This window comes from Typopeltis vanoorti, chromosome 17, assembly GCF_054136105.1.
Source record: "Typopeltis vanoorti isolate ZY-2024b chromosome 17, IOZ_Tvanoo_1.0, whole genome shotgun sequence".
In the NCBI taxonomy this organism is placed as follows: Eukaryota; Metazoa; Arthropoda; class Arachnida; order Uropygi; family Thelyphonidae; genus Typopeltis; species Typopeltis vanoorti.
In genome coordinates, this window is record NC_143565.1 from 48,330,525 (window position 1) to 48,351,602 (window position 21,078).

Consider the following 21,078-nt stretch of genomic DNA (forward strand, 5'->3'; position numbering starts at 1 on the left):
ATACGCGATTCGTAGAGCTAGGAGATAAATAAACAACATTATATTTTTTCATTAAATTTTCATAAAAGTAACACATACGTACAAAACGTCCATTAGTACCATCTCTCTATATTGCAGCATCCCAAAAGTCTATTACCAAAAATTTCTATTTTTTAAATTTTCATACTTTCCTTTAGAGCTAATGAATATAACCTCTTCTAATTAAGTGGAGCACATAAAAATAAAAATGTACTTATCTCATTCTTTGCCACTGAACATTAATACATTGCGAAAATGAAATAATTTCCGTCCCTTATGTGTTAGCAATATTTAATTCATTCTCCTTTTCTAATTTTGCATTTAAGTTTTTTCTAGGTGTTGTACGACACTAATTTTTTATCAAAAAACAAGGATATATTCGACCTATTTTTATTTTATTTATTTGTTTTCTAATAGTTTATTTTTCTTTCTTTCTTTCTTTTTCTTTCTTTTTTACAAAAGCAATGATCTTTCCAGAATGGTATAGTGACCTAATATTTTCCCTCTTCAAATAACGGTTATCTTCTTCATGGTTATAATCAAGAACTCGTGGAGTATACTTCAATCTGTTATTCAACCATTCATATAATATTACAGACAATAAAATGCAAATATATTGGATAAACTTTCTAAAAGAGTTTTTATTGATTTTTGTAAATGCGAAATCTTTAATGTTCAGAGACTTTCAAACGTCATGCAAAAAGTGTCCTAGTTTTCTTTAAAATATCCAGACAAATGAATCACTTGTCGATTTTTCGATATATTCTGACAGTAGATAATGTAAAAATGAGAAAATATTAAGATATAAGAATAAATGTGTAGTTACTATATTTGTCCAATTGTTCGATCCATAAACAACTGTCTAATTCTACAAGAGTAGAAAAAATGTATTACACATATCAGATGTTACAAGAACTTCAATAAATTAGTACATATAGAGTGACCAAAAAAAATAAGCATTGTGTTAACTAAAGTCAAACTTTCTAACAATGCTAGTTGTCATTCTTAGAAATTATAGATTCACATTACAGATTCATTGTTAGAAAATATAGATTCAGCCATTATAAAACGTTTCATATCGCTGGAAGCATTTTCCAGCGAGTATCAGCGTATTCGTGCTGTAAGAGTGAAAACAAGCAGAGTTTGACTAAAAAACACGAAATAAATTCGCTTATTGCAAAATTTCACGGAAACGTTATTTTCGTGTTTTACACACACAAAAGCTATCTAATGAAGCTATTTGAGTGTATTTAAGTATATTTGGTTATATGGCACATAATTTAACGCAGAGGTTGTTAAAGAAACCAGCAATACATTGTATAGTGCATTATAACTTGTTTGGACATTAAGTCGTCAGAGGGTGCTGTTATCGAACTAATGTTGAATTTTTAAAAAATTTGCATATCACACGATTAAGTTCTTATTAGCGCAGTTTGATAGATAGCACTGCCCTATGCCTATATAAAAAGTTTAATATCGCTGGAATCATTTTCCAGCGAGTATCAGCGTATTCGTGCTGTAAGAGTGAAAAGAAGCAGATTTTGACTAAAAAACACGAAAAATTCACTTTTTGCAAAATTTCACTGAAACGTTATTTTCGTGTTTTACACACACAAACGCTATCTAATGAAGCTATTTGAGTGTATTTAAGTATATTACGTTATATGACACATAATTTAACGCAGAGGTTGTTAAAGAAACCAGCAGTACATAGTATAGTGCTTTATACCTTGTTTAAACATTATGTGGTTAGAGGTCGCTGTTATCGAACTAATGTTGAATTTTTTAAAAATTTGCATATCACCCGATTAAGTTCTTATTAGCGCACTTTGATAGATAGCACTGCACTATGCCTATATAAAAAGTTTCACATCGCTGGAAGCATTTTCCAGCGAGTAGCAGCGTATTCGTTCTGTAAGAGTGAAAAGAAGCAGATTTTAACTAAAAAACACGAAAAAATTCACTTTTTGCAAAATTTCACGGAAACGTTATTTTCGTGTTTTACACACACAAACGCTATCTAATGAAGCTATTTGAGTGTATTTAAGTATTTTCGTTATATGACACATAATTTAACGCAGAGGTTGTTAAAGAAACCAGCAATACATAGTATAGTGCTTTATACCTTGTTTGCAAATTATGTCGTTAGAGGGCGCTGTTATCAACTAATGTTGAATTTTTTAAAAATTTCAATATTATTCGATTATGTTCTTATTAGCGCACTTTGATAGATAGCACTGCCCTATGCCTATATAAAAAGTTTCATATCGCTGGAAGCATTTTCCAGTGAGTATCAGTGTATTCGCGCTGTAAGAGTGAAAACAAGCAGATTTTGACTAAAAAACACGAAAAAATTCACTTTTTGCAAAATTTCACGGAAACGTTATTTTCGTGTTTTACACACACAAACGCTATCTAATGAAGCTATTTGAGTGTACTTAAGTATATTTCGTTATATGGCACATAATTTAACACAGAGGTTGTTAAAGAAACCAGCAACACATAGTATAGTGCTTTATACCTTGTTTGGACTTTATGTCGTTAGAGGGCGCTGTTATCGAACTAATGTTGAATTTTTTAAAAATATGCATATCACCCGATTAAGTTCTTATTAGCGCAATTTGACAGATAGCATTGCCCTATGCCTATATAAAAAGTTTCATATCGCTGGAAGCATTTTCCAGCGAGTATCAGCGTATTCGTGCTGTAAGAGTGAAATTTTTACTGAAAAACACGAAAAAATTCACTTTTTGCAAAATTTCACGGAAACGTTATTTTCGTGTTTTACACACAGAAACGCTATCAAATGAAGCTATTTGAGTGTATTTAAGTATATTTCGTTATATAGCATATTATTTAACACAGAGGTTGTTAAAGAAACCAGCAACACATAGTATAGTGCTTTATACCTTGTTTGGACATTATGTCGTTTAGAGGGCGCTGTTATCAACTAATGTTGAATGTTTTAAAAATTTGCATATCACCCGATTAAGTTCTTATTAGCACAGTTTGATAGATAGCACTGCCTATGCCTATATAAAAAGTTTCATATCGCTGGAAGCATTTTCCAGAGAGCATCAGCGTATTCTTATTGTAAGAGTGAAAAGAAGCAGATTTTGACTAAAAAACACGAAAAAATTCACTTTTTGCAAAATTTCACGGAAACGTTATTTCCGTGTTTTACACACACAAACGCTATCTAATGAAGCTTTGAGTGTATTTAAGTATATTTCGTTATATGGCACATAAATTAAAGCAGTGGTTGTTAAAGAAACCAGCATTACATAGTATAGTTCTTCTTACCTTGTTTGGACATTATGTCGTTAGAGGGCGCTGTTATCGAACTAATGTTGAATTTTTAAAAAATTTGCATATCACCCGATTAAGTTCTTATTAGCGAAGTTTGATTGATAGCACTTCCCTATGCCTATATAAAAAGTTTCATATCGCTGGAAGCATTTCCCTGCGAATATCACGTATTCGTGCTGTAAAAGTGAAAAGAAACAGATTTTGACTAAAAAGCACGAAAAAATTCACTTTTTGCAAAATTTCACGGAAACGTTATTTTCGTGTTTTACACACACAAACGCTATCTAATGAGTGTATTTAAATATATTTCGTTATATGGCACATAATTTAACGCAGAGGATGTTAAAGAAACCAGCAATACATAGCATATAGCTTTATACCTGGTTTGGACATTATTTCGTTAGAGGGCGCTGTTATCAACTAATGTTGAATGTTTTAAAAATTTGCATATCACCCGATTAAGTTCTTATTAGCGCAGTTTGATAGATAGCACTGCCTATGCCTATATAAAAAGTTTCATATCGCTGGAAGCATTTTCCAGAGAGCATCAGCGTATTCTTATTGTAAGAGTGAAAAGAAGCAGATTTTGACTAAAAAACACGAAAAAATTCACTTTTTGCAAAATTTTACGGAAACGTTATTTTCGTGTTTTACACACACAAACGCTATCTAATGAAGCTTTGAGTGTATTTAAGTATATTTCGTTATATGGCACATAAATTAAAGCAGTGGTTGTTAAAGAAACCAGCATTACATAGTATAGTTCTTCTTACCTTGTTTGGACATTATGTCGTTAGAGGGCGCTGTTATCGAACTAATGTTGAATTTTTAAAAAATGTGCATATCACCCGATTAAGTTCTTATTAGCGAAGTTTGATTGATAGCACTACCCTATGCCTATATAAAAAGTTTCATATCGCTGGAAGCATTTCCCTGCGAATATCACGTATTCGTGCTGTAAAAGTGAAAACAAACAGATTTTGATTAAAAGCACGAAAAAATTCACTTTTTGCAAAATTTCACGGAAACGTTATTTTCGTGTTTTACACACACAAACGCTATCTAATGAGTGTATTTAAATATATTTCGTTATATGGCACATAATTTAACGCAGAGGTTGTTAAAGAAACCAGCAATACATAGCATATAGCTTTATACCTTGTTTGGACATTATTTCGTTAGAGGGCGCTGTTATCGAACTAATGTTGAGTTTTTTAAAAATTTGTATATCACCCGACTAAGTTCTTATTGGCGCAGTTTGATAGATAGCACTGAGCTATGCTTATATAAAAAGTTTCATATCGCTGGAAGCATTTTCCAGTGAGTATCAGGGTGTTCGTATTGTAAGAGTGAAAAGAAGCAGATTTTGACTAAAAAACACGAAAAAATTGACTTTTTGCAAAATTTCACGGAAACGTTATTTTCGTGTTTTACACACACAAACACTATCTAATGAAGCTATTTGAGTGTATTTAAGTTTATTTCGTTATATGGCACATAATTTGAGGCAGAGGTCGTTAAAGAAACCAGCAATACATAGTATAGTGCGTTATACCTTGTTTGGACATTATGTCTTTAGAGGGCTTTGTTATCGAACTAATTTTGAATTTTTTAAAAATTTGCATATCACCCGATTAAGTTCTTATTAGCACAGTTTGATAGATAGCACTGCCCTATGCCTATATAAAAAGTTTCATATCGCTGGAAGCATTTTCCACGGGTATCAGCGTATTTGTGCTGTAAGAGTGAAAAGTCGCAATTTTGATTAAAAAACACGAAAAAATTCACTTTTTGCAAAAATTCACGGAAACGTTATTTTCGTGTTTTACACAAGAAACGCTATCTAATGAAGCTATTTGAGTGTATTTAAGTATATTTCGTTATATGGCATATAATTTAACGCAAAGGTTGTTAAAGAAACCAGCAATACATAGTATAGTGCTTTATACCTTGTTTGGACATTATGTCGTTAGAGGGCGCTGTTATTGATCTAATGTTGAATTTTTTAAAAATTTGCATATCACCCGATTAAGTTCTTATTAGCGCAGTTTGATAGATAGCATTGCCCTATGCCTATATAAAAAGTTTCATATTGCTGGAAGCATTTTCCAGCGAGTATCACGTATTCGTGCTGTAAGAGTGAAAAGTCGCAATTTTGAATAAAAAACACGAAAAAATGATTTTTTGCAAAAATTCACGGAAACGTTATTTTCGTGTTTTACACACACAAACGCTATCTAATGAAGCTATTTGAGTGTATTTAAGTATATTTCGTTACATGGCGTATAATTTAACGCAGAGGTTGTTAAAGAAACCAGCAATACATAGTATAGTGCTTTATACCTTGTTTGCAAATTATGTCGTTAGAGGGCGCTGTTATCAACTAATGTTGAATTTTTTAAAAATTTGCATATCACCCGATTAAGTTCTTATTAGCGCAGTTTGATAGATAGCATTGCCCTATGCCTATATAAAAAGTTTCATATTGCTGGAAGCATTTTCCAGCGAGTATCACGTATTCGTGCTGTAAGAGTGAAAAGTCGCAATTTTGAATAAAAAACACGAAAAAAATGATTTTTTGCAAAAATTCACGGAAACGTTATTTTCGTGTTTTACACACACAAACGCTATCTAATGAAGCTATTTGAGTGTATTTAAGTATATTTCGTTACATGGCGTATAATTTAACGCAGAGGTTGTTAAAGAAACCAGCAATACATAGTATAGTGCTTTATACCTTGTTTGCAAATTATGTCGTTAGAGGGCGCTGTTATCAACTAATGTTGAATTTTTTAAAAATTTGCATATCACTCGATTAAGTTCTTATTAGCGCAGTTTGATAGATAGCACTGCCCTATGCCTATATAAAAAGTTTCATATCGCTGGATACATTTTCCAGTGAGTATCAGTGTATTCGTGCTGTAAGAGTGAAAACAAGCAGATTTTGACTAAAAAACACGAAAAAATTCACTTTTTGCAAAATTTCACGGAAACGTTATTTTCGTGTTTTACACACACACGAACGCTATCTAATGAAGCTATTTGAGTGTATTTAAGTATATTTCTTTACATGGCACATAATTTAACACAGAGGTTGTTAAAGAAACCAGCAAAACATAGTATAGTGCTTTATACCTTGTTTGGACATTATGTCGTTAGAGGGCGCTGTTATCGATCTAATGTTGAATTTTTTAAAAATTTGCATATCACCCGATTAAGTTCTTATTAGCGCAGTTTGATAGATAGAATTGCAATATGCCTATATAAAATGTTTCATATCGCTGGAAGCATTTTCCAGAGAGTATCAGCGTATTCGTATTGTAAGAGTGAAAAGAAGCAGATTTTGACTAAAAAACACGAAAAAATTCACTTTTTGCAAAATTTCACGGAAAGGTTATTTTCGTGGTTTCCACACACACAAACGCTAAGAAATGAAGCTGTTTGAGTGTATTTAAGTATATTTCGTTATATAGCATATTATTTAACGCAGAAGTTGTTAAAGAAACCAGCAATACATAGTATATTGCTTTATACCTTGTTTGGACATTAGGTCGTTTAGAGGGCGCTGTTATCAACTAATGTTGAATGTTTTAAAAATTTGCATATCACCCGATTAAATTCTTATTAGTGCAGTTTGATAGATAGCACTGCCTATGCCTATATAAAAAATTTCATATCGCTGGAAGTATTTTCCTGAGAGTATCAGTGTATTCGTATTGTAAGAGTGAAAAGAAGCAGATTTTGACTAAAAAACACGAAAAAATTCACTTTTTGCAAAATTTCACGGAAAGGTTATTTTCGTGTTTTCCACACACACAAACGCTATCAAATGAAGCTATTTGAGTGTAATTAAGTATATTTCGTTATATAGCATATTATTTAACGCAGAGTTTATTAAAGAAACCAGCAATACATAGTATAGTGCTTTATACCTTGTTTGTATATTATATCCTTAGAGGGCGCTGTTATCGAACTAACATTGAATATTTTAAAAATTTGCATATCACCCGATTAAGTTCTTATTAGTGCAGTTTGATAGATAGCACTGCCTATGCCTATATAAAAAGTTTCATATCGCTGGAAGCATTTTCCAGCAAGAATCAGCGCATTCGTGCTGTAAGAGTGAAAAGTCGCAATTTTGAATAAAAAACACGAAAAAATTAACTTTTTGCAAAAATTCACGGAAACGTTATTTTCGTGTTTTAAACACAGAAACGCTATCAAATGAAGCTATTTGAGTGTATTTAAGTATATTTCGTTATATAGCATATCATTTAACGCAGAGGTTGTTAAAGAAACCAGCAATACATAGTATAGTGCTTTTTAATTTGTTTGGACATTATGTCGTTAGAGGGCGCTGTTATCAACTAATGTTGAATTTTTTAAAAATTTGCATATCACCCGATTAAGTTCCTATTATCGCAGTTTGATAGATAGCACTGCCCTATGCCTATATAAAAAGTTTCAAATCGCTGGAAGCATTTTCCTTCGAATATCAGAGCATTCGTGCTGTAAGTGTGAACAAGCAGATTTTGACTAAAAAACACAAAAAATTCAGATTTTGCAAAATTTCACGGAAACGTTATTTTCGTGTTTTACACACACAAACGCTATCAAATGAAGCTATTTGAGTGTATTTATGTGTATTTCGTTATATAGCATATTATTTAACGCAGAGGTTGTTAAAGAAACCAGCAATACATAGTATATAGCTTTATACCTTGTTTGGACATTATGTCGTTAGAGGGCGCTGTTATCAACTAATGTTGAATTTTTTAAAAATTTGCATATCACCCGATTAAGTTATTATTAGCGCTGTTTGAGAGATAGCATTGCCCTATGCCTATATAAAAAGTTTCATATCGCTGGAAGCATTTTCCAGCAAGTATCACATATTCGTGCTGTAAAAGTGAAAAGCAGCAGATTTTGTCTTAAAAATACGAAAAAATTAACTTTTTTCAAAATTTCAGGAAATGTTATTTTCGTGTTTTACACACACAAATGCTATCGAATGAAGCTATTTGAGTGTATTTAAGTATATTTCGTTATGTGGCACATAATTTAACGCAGAGGTTGTTAAAGAAACCAGCAATACATAGTATAGTGCGTTATACCTTGTTTGGACATTATGTCATTATTCGCTGTTATCGAACTAATGTTGAATTTTTTAAAAATTTGCATATAACCAGATTAAGTTCTTATTAGCGTAGCTTGATAGATATATCTGCGCTATGCCTATATAAAAAGTTTCATATCGCTGGAAGCATTTTCCAGCTAGAATCAGCGTATTCGTGCTGTAAGAGTGAAAAGTCTCAATTTTGACTAAAAAACATGAAAAAATTAACTTTTTGCAAAAATTCACGGAAACGTTATTTTCGTGTTTTACACACACAAACGCTATCAAGTGAAGCTATTAGAGTGTATTTAAGTATATTTCGTTATATAGCTTATAATTTAACGCAGAGGTTGTTAAAGAAACCAGCAATACATAGTATAGTGCTTTATACCTTGTTTGGACATTATATCCTTAGAGGGCGCTGTCATCGAACTAATATTTAATTTTTTAAAAATTTGCTTATCACCCGTTTAAGTTCTTATTAGCGCAGTTTGATAGATAGCACTGCCCTATGCCTATATAAAAAGTTTCATTTCGCTGGAAACATTTTCCACGGGTATCAGCGTATTTGTGCTGTAAGAGTGAAAAGAAGTAGATTTTGACTAAAAAGCATGAAAAAATTCACATTTGCAAAATTTCACTGAAACGTTATTTTCGTGTTTTACACACACAAACGCTATCTGATGAAGCTATTTGAGTGTATTTAAGTATATTTCGTTATATGGAACATAATTTAATGCAGAGTTTGTTAAAGAAACCAGCAATACATAGTATAGTGCTTTATACCTTGTTTGGATATTATGTCCTTAGAGGGCGCTATTATCGAACTAATATTGAATATTTTAAAAATTTGCATATCACCCGATTAAGTTGTCATTAGCGCAGTTTGATAGATAGCACTGCATATGCCTATATAAAAAGTTTCATATCGCTTGAAGCATTTTACAGCAAGAATCAGCGTATTCGTGAAGTGAGAGTGAAAAGTCGCAATTTTGACTAAAAAACACGAAAAAATTGACTTTTTGCAAAAATTCACGGAAACGTTATTTTCGTGTTTAACACAAGAAACGCTATCAAATGAAGCTATTTGAGTGTATTTAAGTATATTTCGTTATATGGCATATAATTTAACGCAAAGGTTGTTAAAGAAACCAGCAATACATAGTATAGTGCTTTATACCTTGTTTGGACATTATGTTGTTAGAGGGCGCTGTTATCGATCTAATGTTGAATTTTTTAAAAATTTGCATATCACCCGATTAAGTTCTTATTAGCGCAGTTTGATAGATAGCATTGCCCTATGCCTATATAAAAAGTTTCATATCGCTGGAAGCATTTTCCAGCGAGTATCACGTATTCGTGCTGTAAGAGTGAAAAGTCTCAATTTTGAATAAAAAACACGAAAAAATGGACTTTTTGCAAAAATTCACGGAAACGTTATTTTCGTGTTTTACACACACAAACGCTATCTAATGAAGCTATTTGAGTGTATTTAAGTATATTTCGTTACATGGCATATAATTTAACGCAGAGGTTGTTAAAGAAACCAGCAATACATAGCATAGTGCTTTATACCTTGTTTGCAAATTATGTCGTTAGAGGGCGCTGTTATCAACTAATGTTGAATTTTTTAAAAATTTGCATAGAACTCGATTAAGTTCTTATTAGCGCAGTTTGATAGATAGCACTGCCCTATGCCTATATAAAAAGTTTCATATCGCTGGATACATTTTCCAGTGAGTATCAGTGTATTCGTGCTGTAAGAGTGAAAACAAGCAGATTTTGACTAAAAAACACGAAAAAATTCACTTTTTGCAAAATTTCTCGGAAACGTTATTTTCGTGTTTTACACACACAAACGCTATCTAATGAAGCTATTTGAGTGTATTTAAGTATATTTCTTTACATGGCACATAATTTAACACAGAGGTTGTTAAAGAAACCAGCAAAACATAGTATAGTGCTTTATACCTTGTTTGGACATTATGTCGTTAGAGGGCGCTGTTATCGATTTAATGTTGAATTTTTTAAAAATTTGCATTTCACCCGATTAAGTTCTTATTAGCGCAGTTTGATAGATAGAATTGCAATATGCCTATATAAAATGTTTCATATCGCTGGAAGCATTTTCCAGAGAGTATCAGCGTATTCGTATTGTAAGAGTGAAAAGAAGCAGATTTTGACTAAAAAACACGAAAAAATTCACTTTTTGCAAAATTTCACGGAAAGGTTATTTTCGTGGTTTCCACACACACAAACGCTAAGAAATGAAGCTGTTTGAGTGTATTTAATTATATTTCGTTATATAGCATATTATTTAACGCAGAAGTTGTTAAAGAAACCAGCAATACATAGTATACTGCTTTATACCTTGTTTGGACATTAGGTCGTTTAGAGGGCGCTGTTATCAACTAATGTTGAATGTTTTAAAAATTTGCATATCACCCGATTAAGTTCTTATTAGTGCAGTTTGATAGATAGCACTGCCTATGCTTATATAAAAAATTTCATATCGCTGGAAGCATTTTCCAGAGAGTATCAGTGTATTCGTATTGTAAGAGTGAAAAGAAGCAGATTTTGACTAAAAAACACGAAAAAATTCACTTTTTGCAAAATTTCACGGAAAGGTTATTTTCGTGTTTTCCACACACACAAACGCTATCAAATGAAGCTATTTGAGTGTAATTAAGTATATTTCGTTATATAGCATATTATTTAACGCAGAGTTTATTAAAGAAACCAGCAATACATAGTATAGTGCTTTATACCTTGTTTGTATATTATATCCTTAGAGGGCGCTGTTATCGAACTAATATTGAATATTTTAAAAATTTGCATATCACCCGATTAAGTTCTTATTAGTGCAGTTTGATAGATAGCACTGCCTATGCCTATATAAAAAGTTTCATATCGCTGGAAGCATTTTCCAGCAAGAATCAGCGCATTCGTGCTGTAAGAGTGAAAAGTCTCAATTTTGACTGAAAAACATGAAAAAATTAGCTTTTTGCAAAAATTCACGGAAACGTTATTTTCGTGTTTTACACACACAAACGCTATCAAATGAAGCTATTAGAGTGTATTTAAGTATATTTCGTTATATAGCTTATAATTTAACGCAGAGGTTGTTAAAGAAACCAGCAATACATAGTATAGTGCCTATACCTTGTTTGGACATTATATCCTTAGAGGGCGCTGTAATCGAACTAATATTTAATTTTTTAAAAATTTGCATATCACCCGTTTAAGTTCTTATTAGCGCAGTTTGATAGATAGCACTGCCCTATGCCTATATAAAAAGTTTCATTTCGCTGGAAACATTTTCCACGGGTATCAGCGTATTTGTGCTGTAAGAGTGAAAAGAAGTAGATTTTGACTAAAAAGCATGAAAAAATTCACATTTGCAAAATTTCACTGAAACGTTATTTTCGTGTTTTACACACACAAACGCTATCTAATGAAGCTATTTGAGTGTATTTAAGTATATTTCGTTATATGGAACATAATTTAATGCAGAGTTTGTTAAAGAAACCAGCAATACATAGTATAGTGCCTTATACCTTGTTTGGACATTATATCCTTAGAGAGCGCTGTTATCGAACTATTATTGACTTTTTTTAAAATTTGCATATCACCCGATTAAGTTCTTATTAGCGCAGTTTGATAGATAGCACTGCCTATGCCTATATAAAAAGTTTCATATCGCTGGAAGCATTTTCCAGCGAGTATCAGCGTATTCGTGCTGTAAAAGTGAAAAGTAGCAGATTTTGACTAAAAAACACGAAAAAATTCACTTTTTGCAAAATTTCACGGAAACGTTATTTTCGTGTTTTACACCCACAATGCTATCTAATGAAGCTTTGAGTGTATTTAAGTATATCTCGTTATATGGCACATAAATTAAAGCAGTGTTTGTTAAAGAAACCAGCATTACATAGTATAGTTCTTCATACCTTGTTTGGAAATTAGGTCGTTAGTGGGCGCTGTTATCGAACTAATTTTGAATTTTTTAAAAATTTGCATTTCACCCGATTGAGTTCTTATTAGCGCAGTTTGATAGATAGCACTGCCCTATGCCTATACAAAAAGTTTCATATCACTGGATGCATTTTTCCAGCGAGTATCACTTATTCGTGCTGTAAAAGTGAAAAGTAGCAGATTTTGACTAAAAAACACGAAAAAATTGACTTTTTGCAAAATTTAACGGAAAAGTTATTTTCGTGTTTTACACACACAAACGCTATCAAATGAAGCCATTTAAGTGAATTTAAGTATATTTCGTTATATAGCATATAATTTAACGCAGAGGTTGTTAAAGAAACCAGCAATACATAGTATAGTGCTTTATACCTTGTTTGGACATTATGTCGTTAGAGGGCGCTATTATCAACTAATGTTGAATTTCTTAAAAATTTGCATATCAACCGAATAAGCTCTTATTAGCGCAGTTTGATAGATAGCACTGCCCTATGCCTTGTAAAATTTTCATATCGCTGGAAGCATTTTCCAGCGAGTATCTGCGTATTCGTGCTGTAAGAGTGAAAACAAGCAGATTTTGACTAAAAAGCACGAAGAAATTCATTTTTTCAAAATTTCACGGAAACGTTATTTTCGTGTTTTACACACACAAACGCTATCAAATGAAGCTATTTGAGTGTATTTAATTATATTTCGTTATATATCATATAATTTAACGCAGAGGTTGTTAAGGAAACCAGCAATACATAGTATAGTGCTTTATACCTTGTTTGGACATTATGTCGTTAGAGGGCGCTGTTATCAACTAATGTTGAATTTTTAAAAAATTTGCATATCACCCGATTAAGTTCTTATTAGCGCAGTTTGATATATAGCACTGCCAATGCCTATATAAAAAGTGTCATATCGCTGGAAGCATTTTCCAGAGAGTATCAGCGTATTCGTGCTGTAAGAATGAAAAGAAGCAGATTTTCACTAAAAAACACGAAAAAATTCACTTTTTGCAAAATTTAACGGAAACGTTATTTTCGTGTTTTACACACACAAACGGTATCTAATGAAGCTTTGAGTGTATTTAAGTATATTTCGTTATATGGCACATAAATTAAAGCAGTGGTTGTTAAAGAAACCAGCATTACATAGTATAGTTCTTCATACCTTGTTAGGATATTATGTCGTTAGAGAGCGCTGTTATCGAACTAATGTTGAATTTTTTAAAAATTTGCATATCACCCGATTAAGTTCTAATTAGCGCAGTTTGATAGATAGCACTCCCCTATGCCTATATAAAAAGTTTCATATCGCTGGAAGCATTTTCCACGGGTATCAGCGTGTTTGTGCTGTAAGAGTGAAAAGAAGTAGATTTTGACTAAAAAACTCGAAAAAATTCACTTTTTGCAAAATTTCACGGAAATGTTATTTTCGTGTTTTACACACACAAACGTTATCTAATGAAGCTATTTGAGTGTATTTAAGTATATTTCGTTATATGGCACATAATTTAACGCAGAGGTCGTTAAAGAAACCAGCAATACATAGAATATTGCTTTATACATTGTTTGGACATTATGTCTTTAGAGGGCGCTGTTATCGAACTAATGTTGAATTTTTTAAAAATTTGCATATTATCCAATTAAGTTCTTATTAGCGCAGTTTGATAGATAGCTCTGCCTATGCCTATATAAAAAGTTTCATATCGCTTGAAGCATTTTCCAACAAGAATCAGCATATTCGTGCTGGAAGAGTGAAAACAAGCAGATTTTGACTAAAAAACACGAAAAAATTGACTTTTTGCAAAAATTCACGGAAACGTTATTTTCGTGTTTTACACACACAAATGCTATCAAATGAAGATATTTGAGTGTATTTAAGTATAATTCGTTATATAGCATATAATTTAACGAATAGTTTGTTAAAGAAACCAGCAATACATAGTATAGTGCTTTGTACATTGTTTGGACATTATATCATTAGAGGGTGCTGATATCAACTAATGTTGAATTTTTTAAAATTTGCATATCACCCGATTAAGTTCTTATTAGCGCAGTTTGAGAGATAGCACTGCCCTCTGCCTATATAAAAAGTTTTATATTGCTTGAAGCATTTTCCTTCGAGTATCAGAGTATTCGTGCTGTAAGTGTGAAAACAAGCAGATTTTGACTAAAAAACACGAAAAAATTCACTTTTTGCAAAATTTCACGTAAACTTTATTTTCGTGTTTTACACACAAACGCTATCTAATGAAGCTATTTGAGTATATTTAAGTTTATTTCGTTATATGGCACATATTTTAACACAGAGGTTGTTAAAGAAACCAGCAATACGTGGTATAGTGCTTTATATCTTGTTTGGACATTTTGTCTTTAGAGGGCGCTGTTATCGAACTAATGTTGAATTTTTTAAAAATTTGCATATCACCCGATTAAGTTCTTATTAGGCGCAGTTTGATATATAGCATTGCCATATGCCTATATAAAATTTTCATATCGCTTGAAGCATTTTCCAGCGAGTATCAGAGTATTCGTGCTGTAAGAGTGAAAACAAGCAGATTTTGACTAAAAAGCACGAAAAAATTCATTTTTTCAAAATTTCACGGAAACGTTATTTTCGTGTTTTACACACACAAATGCTATCTAATGAAACTATTTGAGTGTATTTAAGTATATTTCGTTATATAGCACATAATTTAACGCGGAGGTTGTTAAAGAAACCAGCAATACATAGTATATTGCGATATACCTTGTTTGGACATTATGTCGTTAGAGGGCCCTGTTATCGAACTAATATTGAATTTTTTAAAAATGTGCATATCACCCGATTAAGTTCTTATTAGCGTAGTTTGAGAGATAGGCACTGCGCTATGCCTATATAAAAAGTTTCATATCGCTGGAAGCATTTTCCAGGAAGAATCAGCGTATTCGTGCTGTAAGAGTGAAAACAAGCAGATTTTGACTAAAAAACACGAAAAAATTCACTTTTTGTAAAATTTCACGGAAACGTTATTTTCGTATTTTACACACACAAACGGTATCTAATGAAGGTATTTGAGTTTACTTCAGTATATTTCGTTACATGGCACATAATTTAACACAGAGGTTGTTAAAGAAACCAGCAATACGTGGTATAGTGCTTTATACTTTGTTTGGACATTTTGTCGTTAGAGGGCGCTGTTATCGAAATAATGTTGAATTTTTTAAAAATTTGCATATCACCCGATTAAGTTCTTATTAGAGCAGTTTGATAGATAGCATTGCCATATGTCTATATAAAAAGTTTCATATCGCTGGATGCATTTTCGGGCGAGTATCAGCGTATTCGTTCTGTAAGAGTAAAAACAAGCAGATTATGACTAAAAATCACGAAAAAATTCACTCTTTGCAAAATTTCACGGAAATGTTATTTTCGTGTTTTACTCACACAAACGCTATCAAATGAAGCTATTTGAGTGTATTTAAGTATATTTCGTTATATAGCATATTATTTAACGCAGAGGTTGTTAAAGAAACCAGCAATACATAGTATATTACTTTATAACTTGTTTGGACATTGTCGTTTAGAGGGCGCTGTTATCAACTAATTTTCAATGTTTTAAAAATTTGCATATCAGCCGATTAAGTTATTAGTAGCGCTGTTTGACAGACAGCACTGCCCTATGCCTATATAAAGAGATTCATATTGCTGGATGCATTTTCCAGCGAATATCAGCGTATTCGTGCTGTAAGAGTGAAAACAAGCAGATTTTGACGAAAAAACACGAAAAAATTGACTTTTTGCTAAATTTCACGGAAACGTTATTTTCGTGTTTTACAAAAACAACCGCTATCTAATGAAGCTATTTTAGTGTATTTAAGTATATTTCGTTATATGGCACATAAATTAAAGCAGTGGTTGTTAAAGAAACCAGCATTACATAGTATAGTTCTTCATACCTTGTTTGGACATTATGTCGTTAGAGGGCGCTGTTATCGAACTAATGTTGAATTTTTTAAAAATTTGCATATCACCCGATTAAGTTCTTATTAGGGCAGTTTGATAGATAGCACTGCCCTATGCCTATATAAAAAGTTTCATATCGCTGGAAGCATTTTCCACGGGTATCAGCGTGTTTGTGCTGTAAGAGTGAAAAGAAGCAGATTTTGAGTAAAAAACACGAAAAAATTCACTTTTTGCAAAATTTCACGGAAACGTTATTTTCGTGTTTTACACACACAAACGCTATCAAATGAAGCTATTTGAGTGAATTTAAGTATATTTCGTTATATAGCATATTATTTAACGCAGAGGTTGTGAAAGAAACCAGCAATACATAGTGTATTGCTTTATACATTGTTTGGACATTATGTCGTTTAGAGGGCGCTGTTATCAACTAATGTTGAATGTTTTAAAATTTTTGCATATCACCCGATTAAGTACTTATTAGCGCACTTTGATAGATAGCACTGCCTATGCCTATATAAAAAGTTTCATATCGCTGGAAGCATTTTCCAGAGAGTATCACGTATTCGTGCTGTAAAAGTGAAAAGTAGCAGATTTTGATTAAAAAACACGAAAAAATTCACTTTTTGAAAAATTTCACGGAAACGTTATTTTCGTGTTTTACACACACAAATGCTATCAAATGAATATATTTGAGTGTATTTATGTATATTTCGTTATATAGCATATAATTTAACGCAGAGGTTGTTAAAGAAACCAGCAATACATAGTATAGTGCTTTATACCTTGTTTGGACATTATGTCGTTAGAGGGCGCTCTTATGAACTAATGTTGAATTTTTTAAAAATTTGCATATCACCCGATTAAGTTATTATTAGCGCTGTTTGAGAGATAGCATTGCCCTATGCCTATATAAAAAGTTTGATATCGCTGGAAGCATTTTCCAGCGAGTATCACATATTCGTGCTGTAAAAGTGAAAAGTAGCAGATTTTGTCTAAAAAACACAAAAAAATTGATTTTTTGCAAAAATTCACGGAAACGTTCTTTTCGTGTTTTACACACACAAACGCTATCAAATGAAGCTATTTGAGTGTATTTAAGTATATTTCGTTATATAGCATATAATTTAACGCAGAGGTTGTTAAAGAAACCAGCAATACATAGTATAGTGCTTTATACCTTGTTTGGACATTATATCCTTAGAGGTCGCTGTTATCGAACTAATATTGAATTTTTTAAAAATTTGCATATGACCCTATTAAGTTCTTATTAGCGCAGTTTGATAGATAGCACTGCCCTATGCCTATATAAAGAGTTTCATATCGCTGGAAGTATTTTCCACGGGTATCAGTGTATTTGTGTTGTAAGTGTGAGAAGAAGTAGATTTTGACTAAAAAACACGAAAAAATTCACTTTTTGCAAAATTTCACGGAAACGTTATTTTCGTGTTTTACACACACAAACGCTATCTAATGAAGCTATTTAAGTGTATTTAAGTATATTTCGTTATATAGCACACAATTTAACGCCGAGTTTGTTAAAGAAACCAGCAATACATAGTATAGTGCTTTATACCTTGTTTGGACATTATATCCTTAGAGGGCGGTGTTATCGAACTAATATTGAATTTTTTAAAAATTTGCATATCACCCGATTAAGTTCTTATTAGCGCAGTTTGATAGATAGCATTACCTATGCCTATGTAAAAAGTTTCATATCGCTGGAAGCATTTTCCAGCGAGTATCAGCGAAATCGTGCTGTAAGATTGAAAAGAAGCAGATTTTGACTAAAAAATACGAAAAAATTCACTTTTTGCAAAATTTCACGGAAACGTTATTTTTCGTGTTTTACACACACAAACGCTATCTAATGAAGCCTTGAGAGTATTTAAGTATATTTCGTTATATGGCACATAAATTAAAGCAGTGTTTGTTAACGAAACCAGCATTACATAGTATAGTTCTTCATACCTTGTTTGTACATTATGTCGTTAGAGGGCGCTGTTATCGTACTAATGTTGAATTTTTTAAAAATTTGCATATCACCCGATTAAGTTCTTATTAGCGCAGTTTGATAGATAGCACTGCCCTATGCCTATATAAAGAGTTTCATATCGCTGGAAGCATTTTCCACGGGTATCAGCGTATTTGTGTTGTAAGAGTGAAAAGAAGTAGATATTGACTAAAAAACACGAAAAAATTCACTTTTTGCAAAATTTCACGGAAACGTTATTTTCGTGTTTTTCACACACAAACGCTATCTAATGATGCTATTTGAGTGTATTTAAGTATATTTCGTTATATGGCACATAATTTAACGCAGTGTTTGTTAAAGAAACCAGCAATACATAGTATAGTGCTTTATACCTTGTTTCGACATTATGTCCTTAGAGGGCGCTGTTATCGAACTAATGTTGAATTTTTTAAAAATTTGCATATCACCCGATTAAGTTCTTATTAGCATAGTTTGATAGATAGCACTGCCCTTTGCCTATATAAAAAGTTTCATATCGCTGGAAGCATTTTCATGCGAGTATCACGTATTCGTGCTGTAAAAGTGAAAAGTAACAGATTTTGACTAAAAAACACGAAAAAATTGACTTTTTGCAAAATTTCACGGAAACGTTATTTTCGTGTTTTACACACACAAACACTATCAAATGAAGCTATTTGAGTGTATTTAAGTATATTTCGTTATATAGCATATAATTTAACGCAGAGGTTGTTAAAGAAACCAGCAATACATAGGATAGTGCTTTATACCTTGTTTGGACATTATGTCGTTAGAGGGCGATGTTATTAACTAATGTTGAATTTTTTAAAAATTTGCATATCAACCGATTAAGTTATTATTAGCGCTGTTTGATAGATAGCATTACCTATGCCTATATAAAAAGTTTCATATCGCTGGAAGCATTTCCAAGCGAGTATCAGCGAATTCGTGCTGTAAGACTGAAAAGAAGCAGATTTTGACTAAAAAATACGAAAAAATTCACTTTTTAAAAAATTTCTCGGAGACGTTATTTTTCGTGTTTTACACACACAAACGCTATCTAATGAAGCTTTGAGTGTATTTAAGTATATTTCGTTATATGGCACATAAATTAAAGCAGTGTTTGTTAACGAAACCAGCATTACATAGTATAGTTCTTCATACCTTGTTTGTACATTATGTCCTTAGAGGGCGCTGTTATCGATCTAATGTTGAATGTTTTAAAAATTTGCATAACACCCGATTAAGTTCTTATTAGCGCAGTTTGATAGATAGCACTGCCTTATGCCTATATAAAAAGTGGCATATCGCTGGAAGCATTTTCCACGGGAATCAGCGTGTTTGTGCTGTAAGAGTGAAAAGAAGTAGTTTTGACTAAAAAACAGGAAAATTCACTTTTTCCAAAATTTCACGGAAATGTTATTTTCGTGTTTTACACACACACAAACGTTATCTAATGAAGCTATTGCAGTGTATTTAAGTATATTTCATTATATGGCACATAATTTAACCCAGAGGTTGTTAAAGAAACCAGCAATACATAGTATATTGCTTTATACCTTGTTTGGACATTATGTCGTTAGAGGGCGCTGTTATCGAACTAATGTTGAATTTTTTAAAAATTTGTATATCACCCGATTAAGTTCTTATTAGCGTAGTGTGATAGAGAGCACTGCGCTATGCCTATATAAAAAGTTTCATATCGCTGGAAGCATTTTCCTGCAAGAATCAGCGTATTCGTGCTGTAAGAGTGAAAACAATCAGATTTTGACTAAAAAACTCGAAAAAATTCACTTTTTGTAAAATTTCATGGAAACGTTATTTTCGTATTTTACACACACAAACGCTATCTAATGAAGCTATTTCAGTGTCTTTAAGTATATTTCGTTATATGGCACATAATTTTACACAGAGGTTGTTAAAGAAACCAGCAATACGTGGTATAGTGCTTTATAAATTGTTTGGAAATTTTGTCGTTAGAGGGCGCTGTTATCGAACTAATGTTGAATTTTTTAAAAATTTGCATATCACCCGATTAAGTTCTTATTAGAGCAGTTAGATAGACAGCATTGCCCTAAGCCTATATAAAAAGTTTCATATCGCTGGAAGCATTTTCCAGCGAGTATCAGCGTATTCGTTCTGTAAGAGTGAAAACAAGCAGATTATGACTAAAAAACACGAAAAATTCACTTTTTGCAAAATTTCACGGAAACGTTATTTTCGTGTTTTACACACACAAACGCTATCTAATGAAGCTATTTGAGTGTATTTAAGTATATTTCGTTATATGGCACACAATTTGACGCCGAGTTTGTTAAAGAAACCAGCAATACATAGTATAGTGCTTTATACATTGTTTGGACATTATGTCGTTTAGAGGGCGCTGTTATTAACTAATGTTGAATGTTTTAAAAATTTGCATATCAGCCGATTCAGTTATTATTAGCGCTGTTTGACAGATAGCACTGCCCTATGCCTATATAAAGAGATTCATATCGCTGGATGCATTTTCCAGCGAGTATCAGCGTATTCGTGCTGTAAGAGTGAAAACAAGCAGATTTTGACTAAAAAACACGAAAAAATTGACTTTTTGCAAAATTTCACGGAAACGTTATTTTCGTGTTTTACACACACAAACGCTATCTATTGAAGCTATTTGAGTGTATTTAAGTATATTTCGTTATATAGCATATAATTTAACGCAGAGGTAGTTAAATAAACCAGCTATACA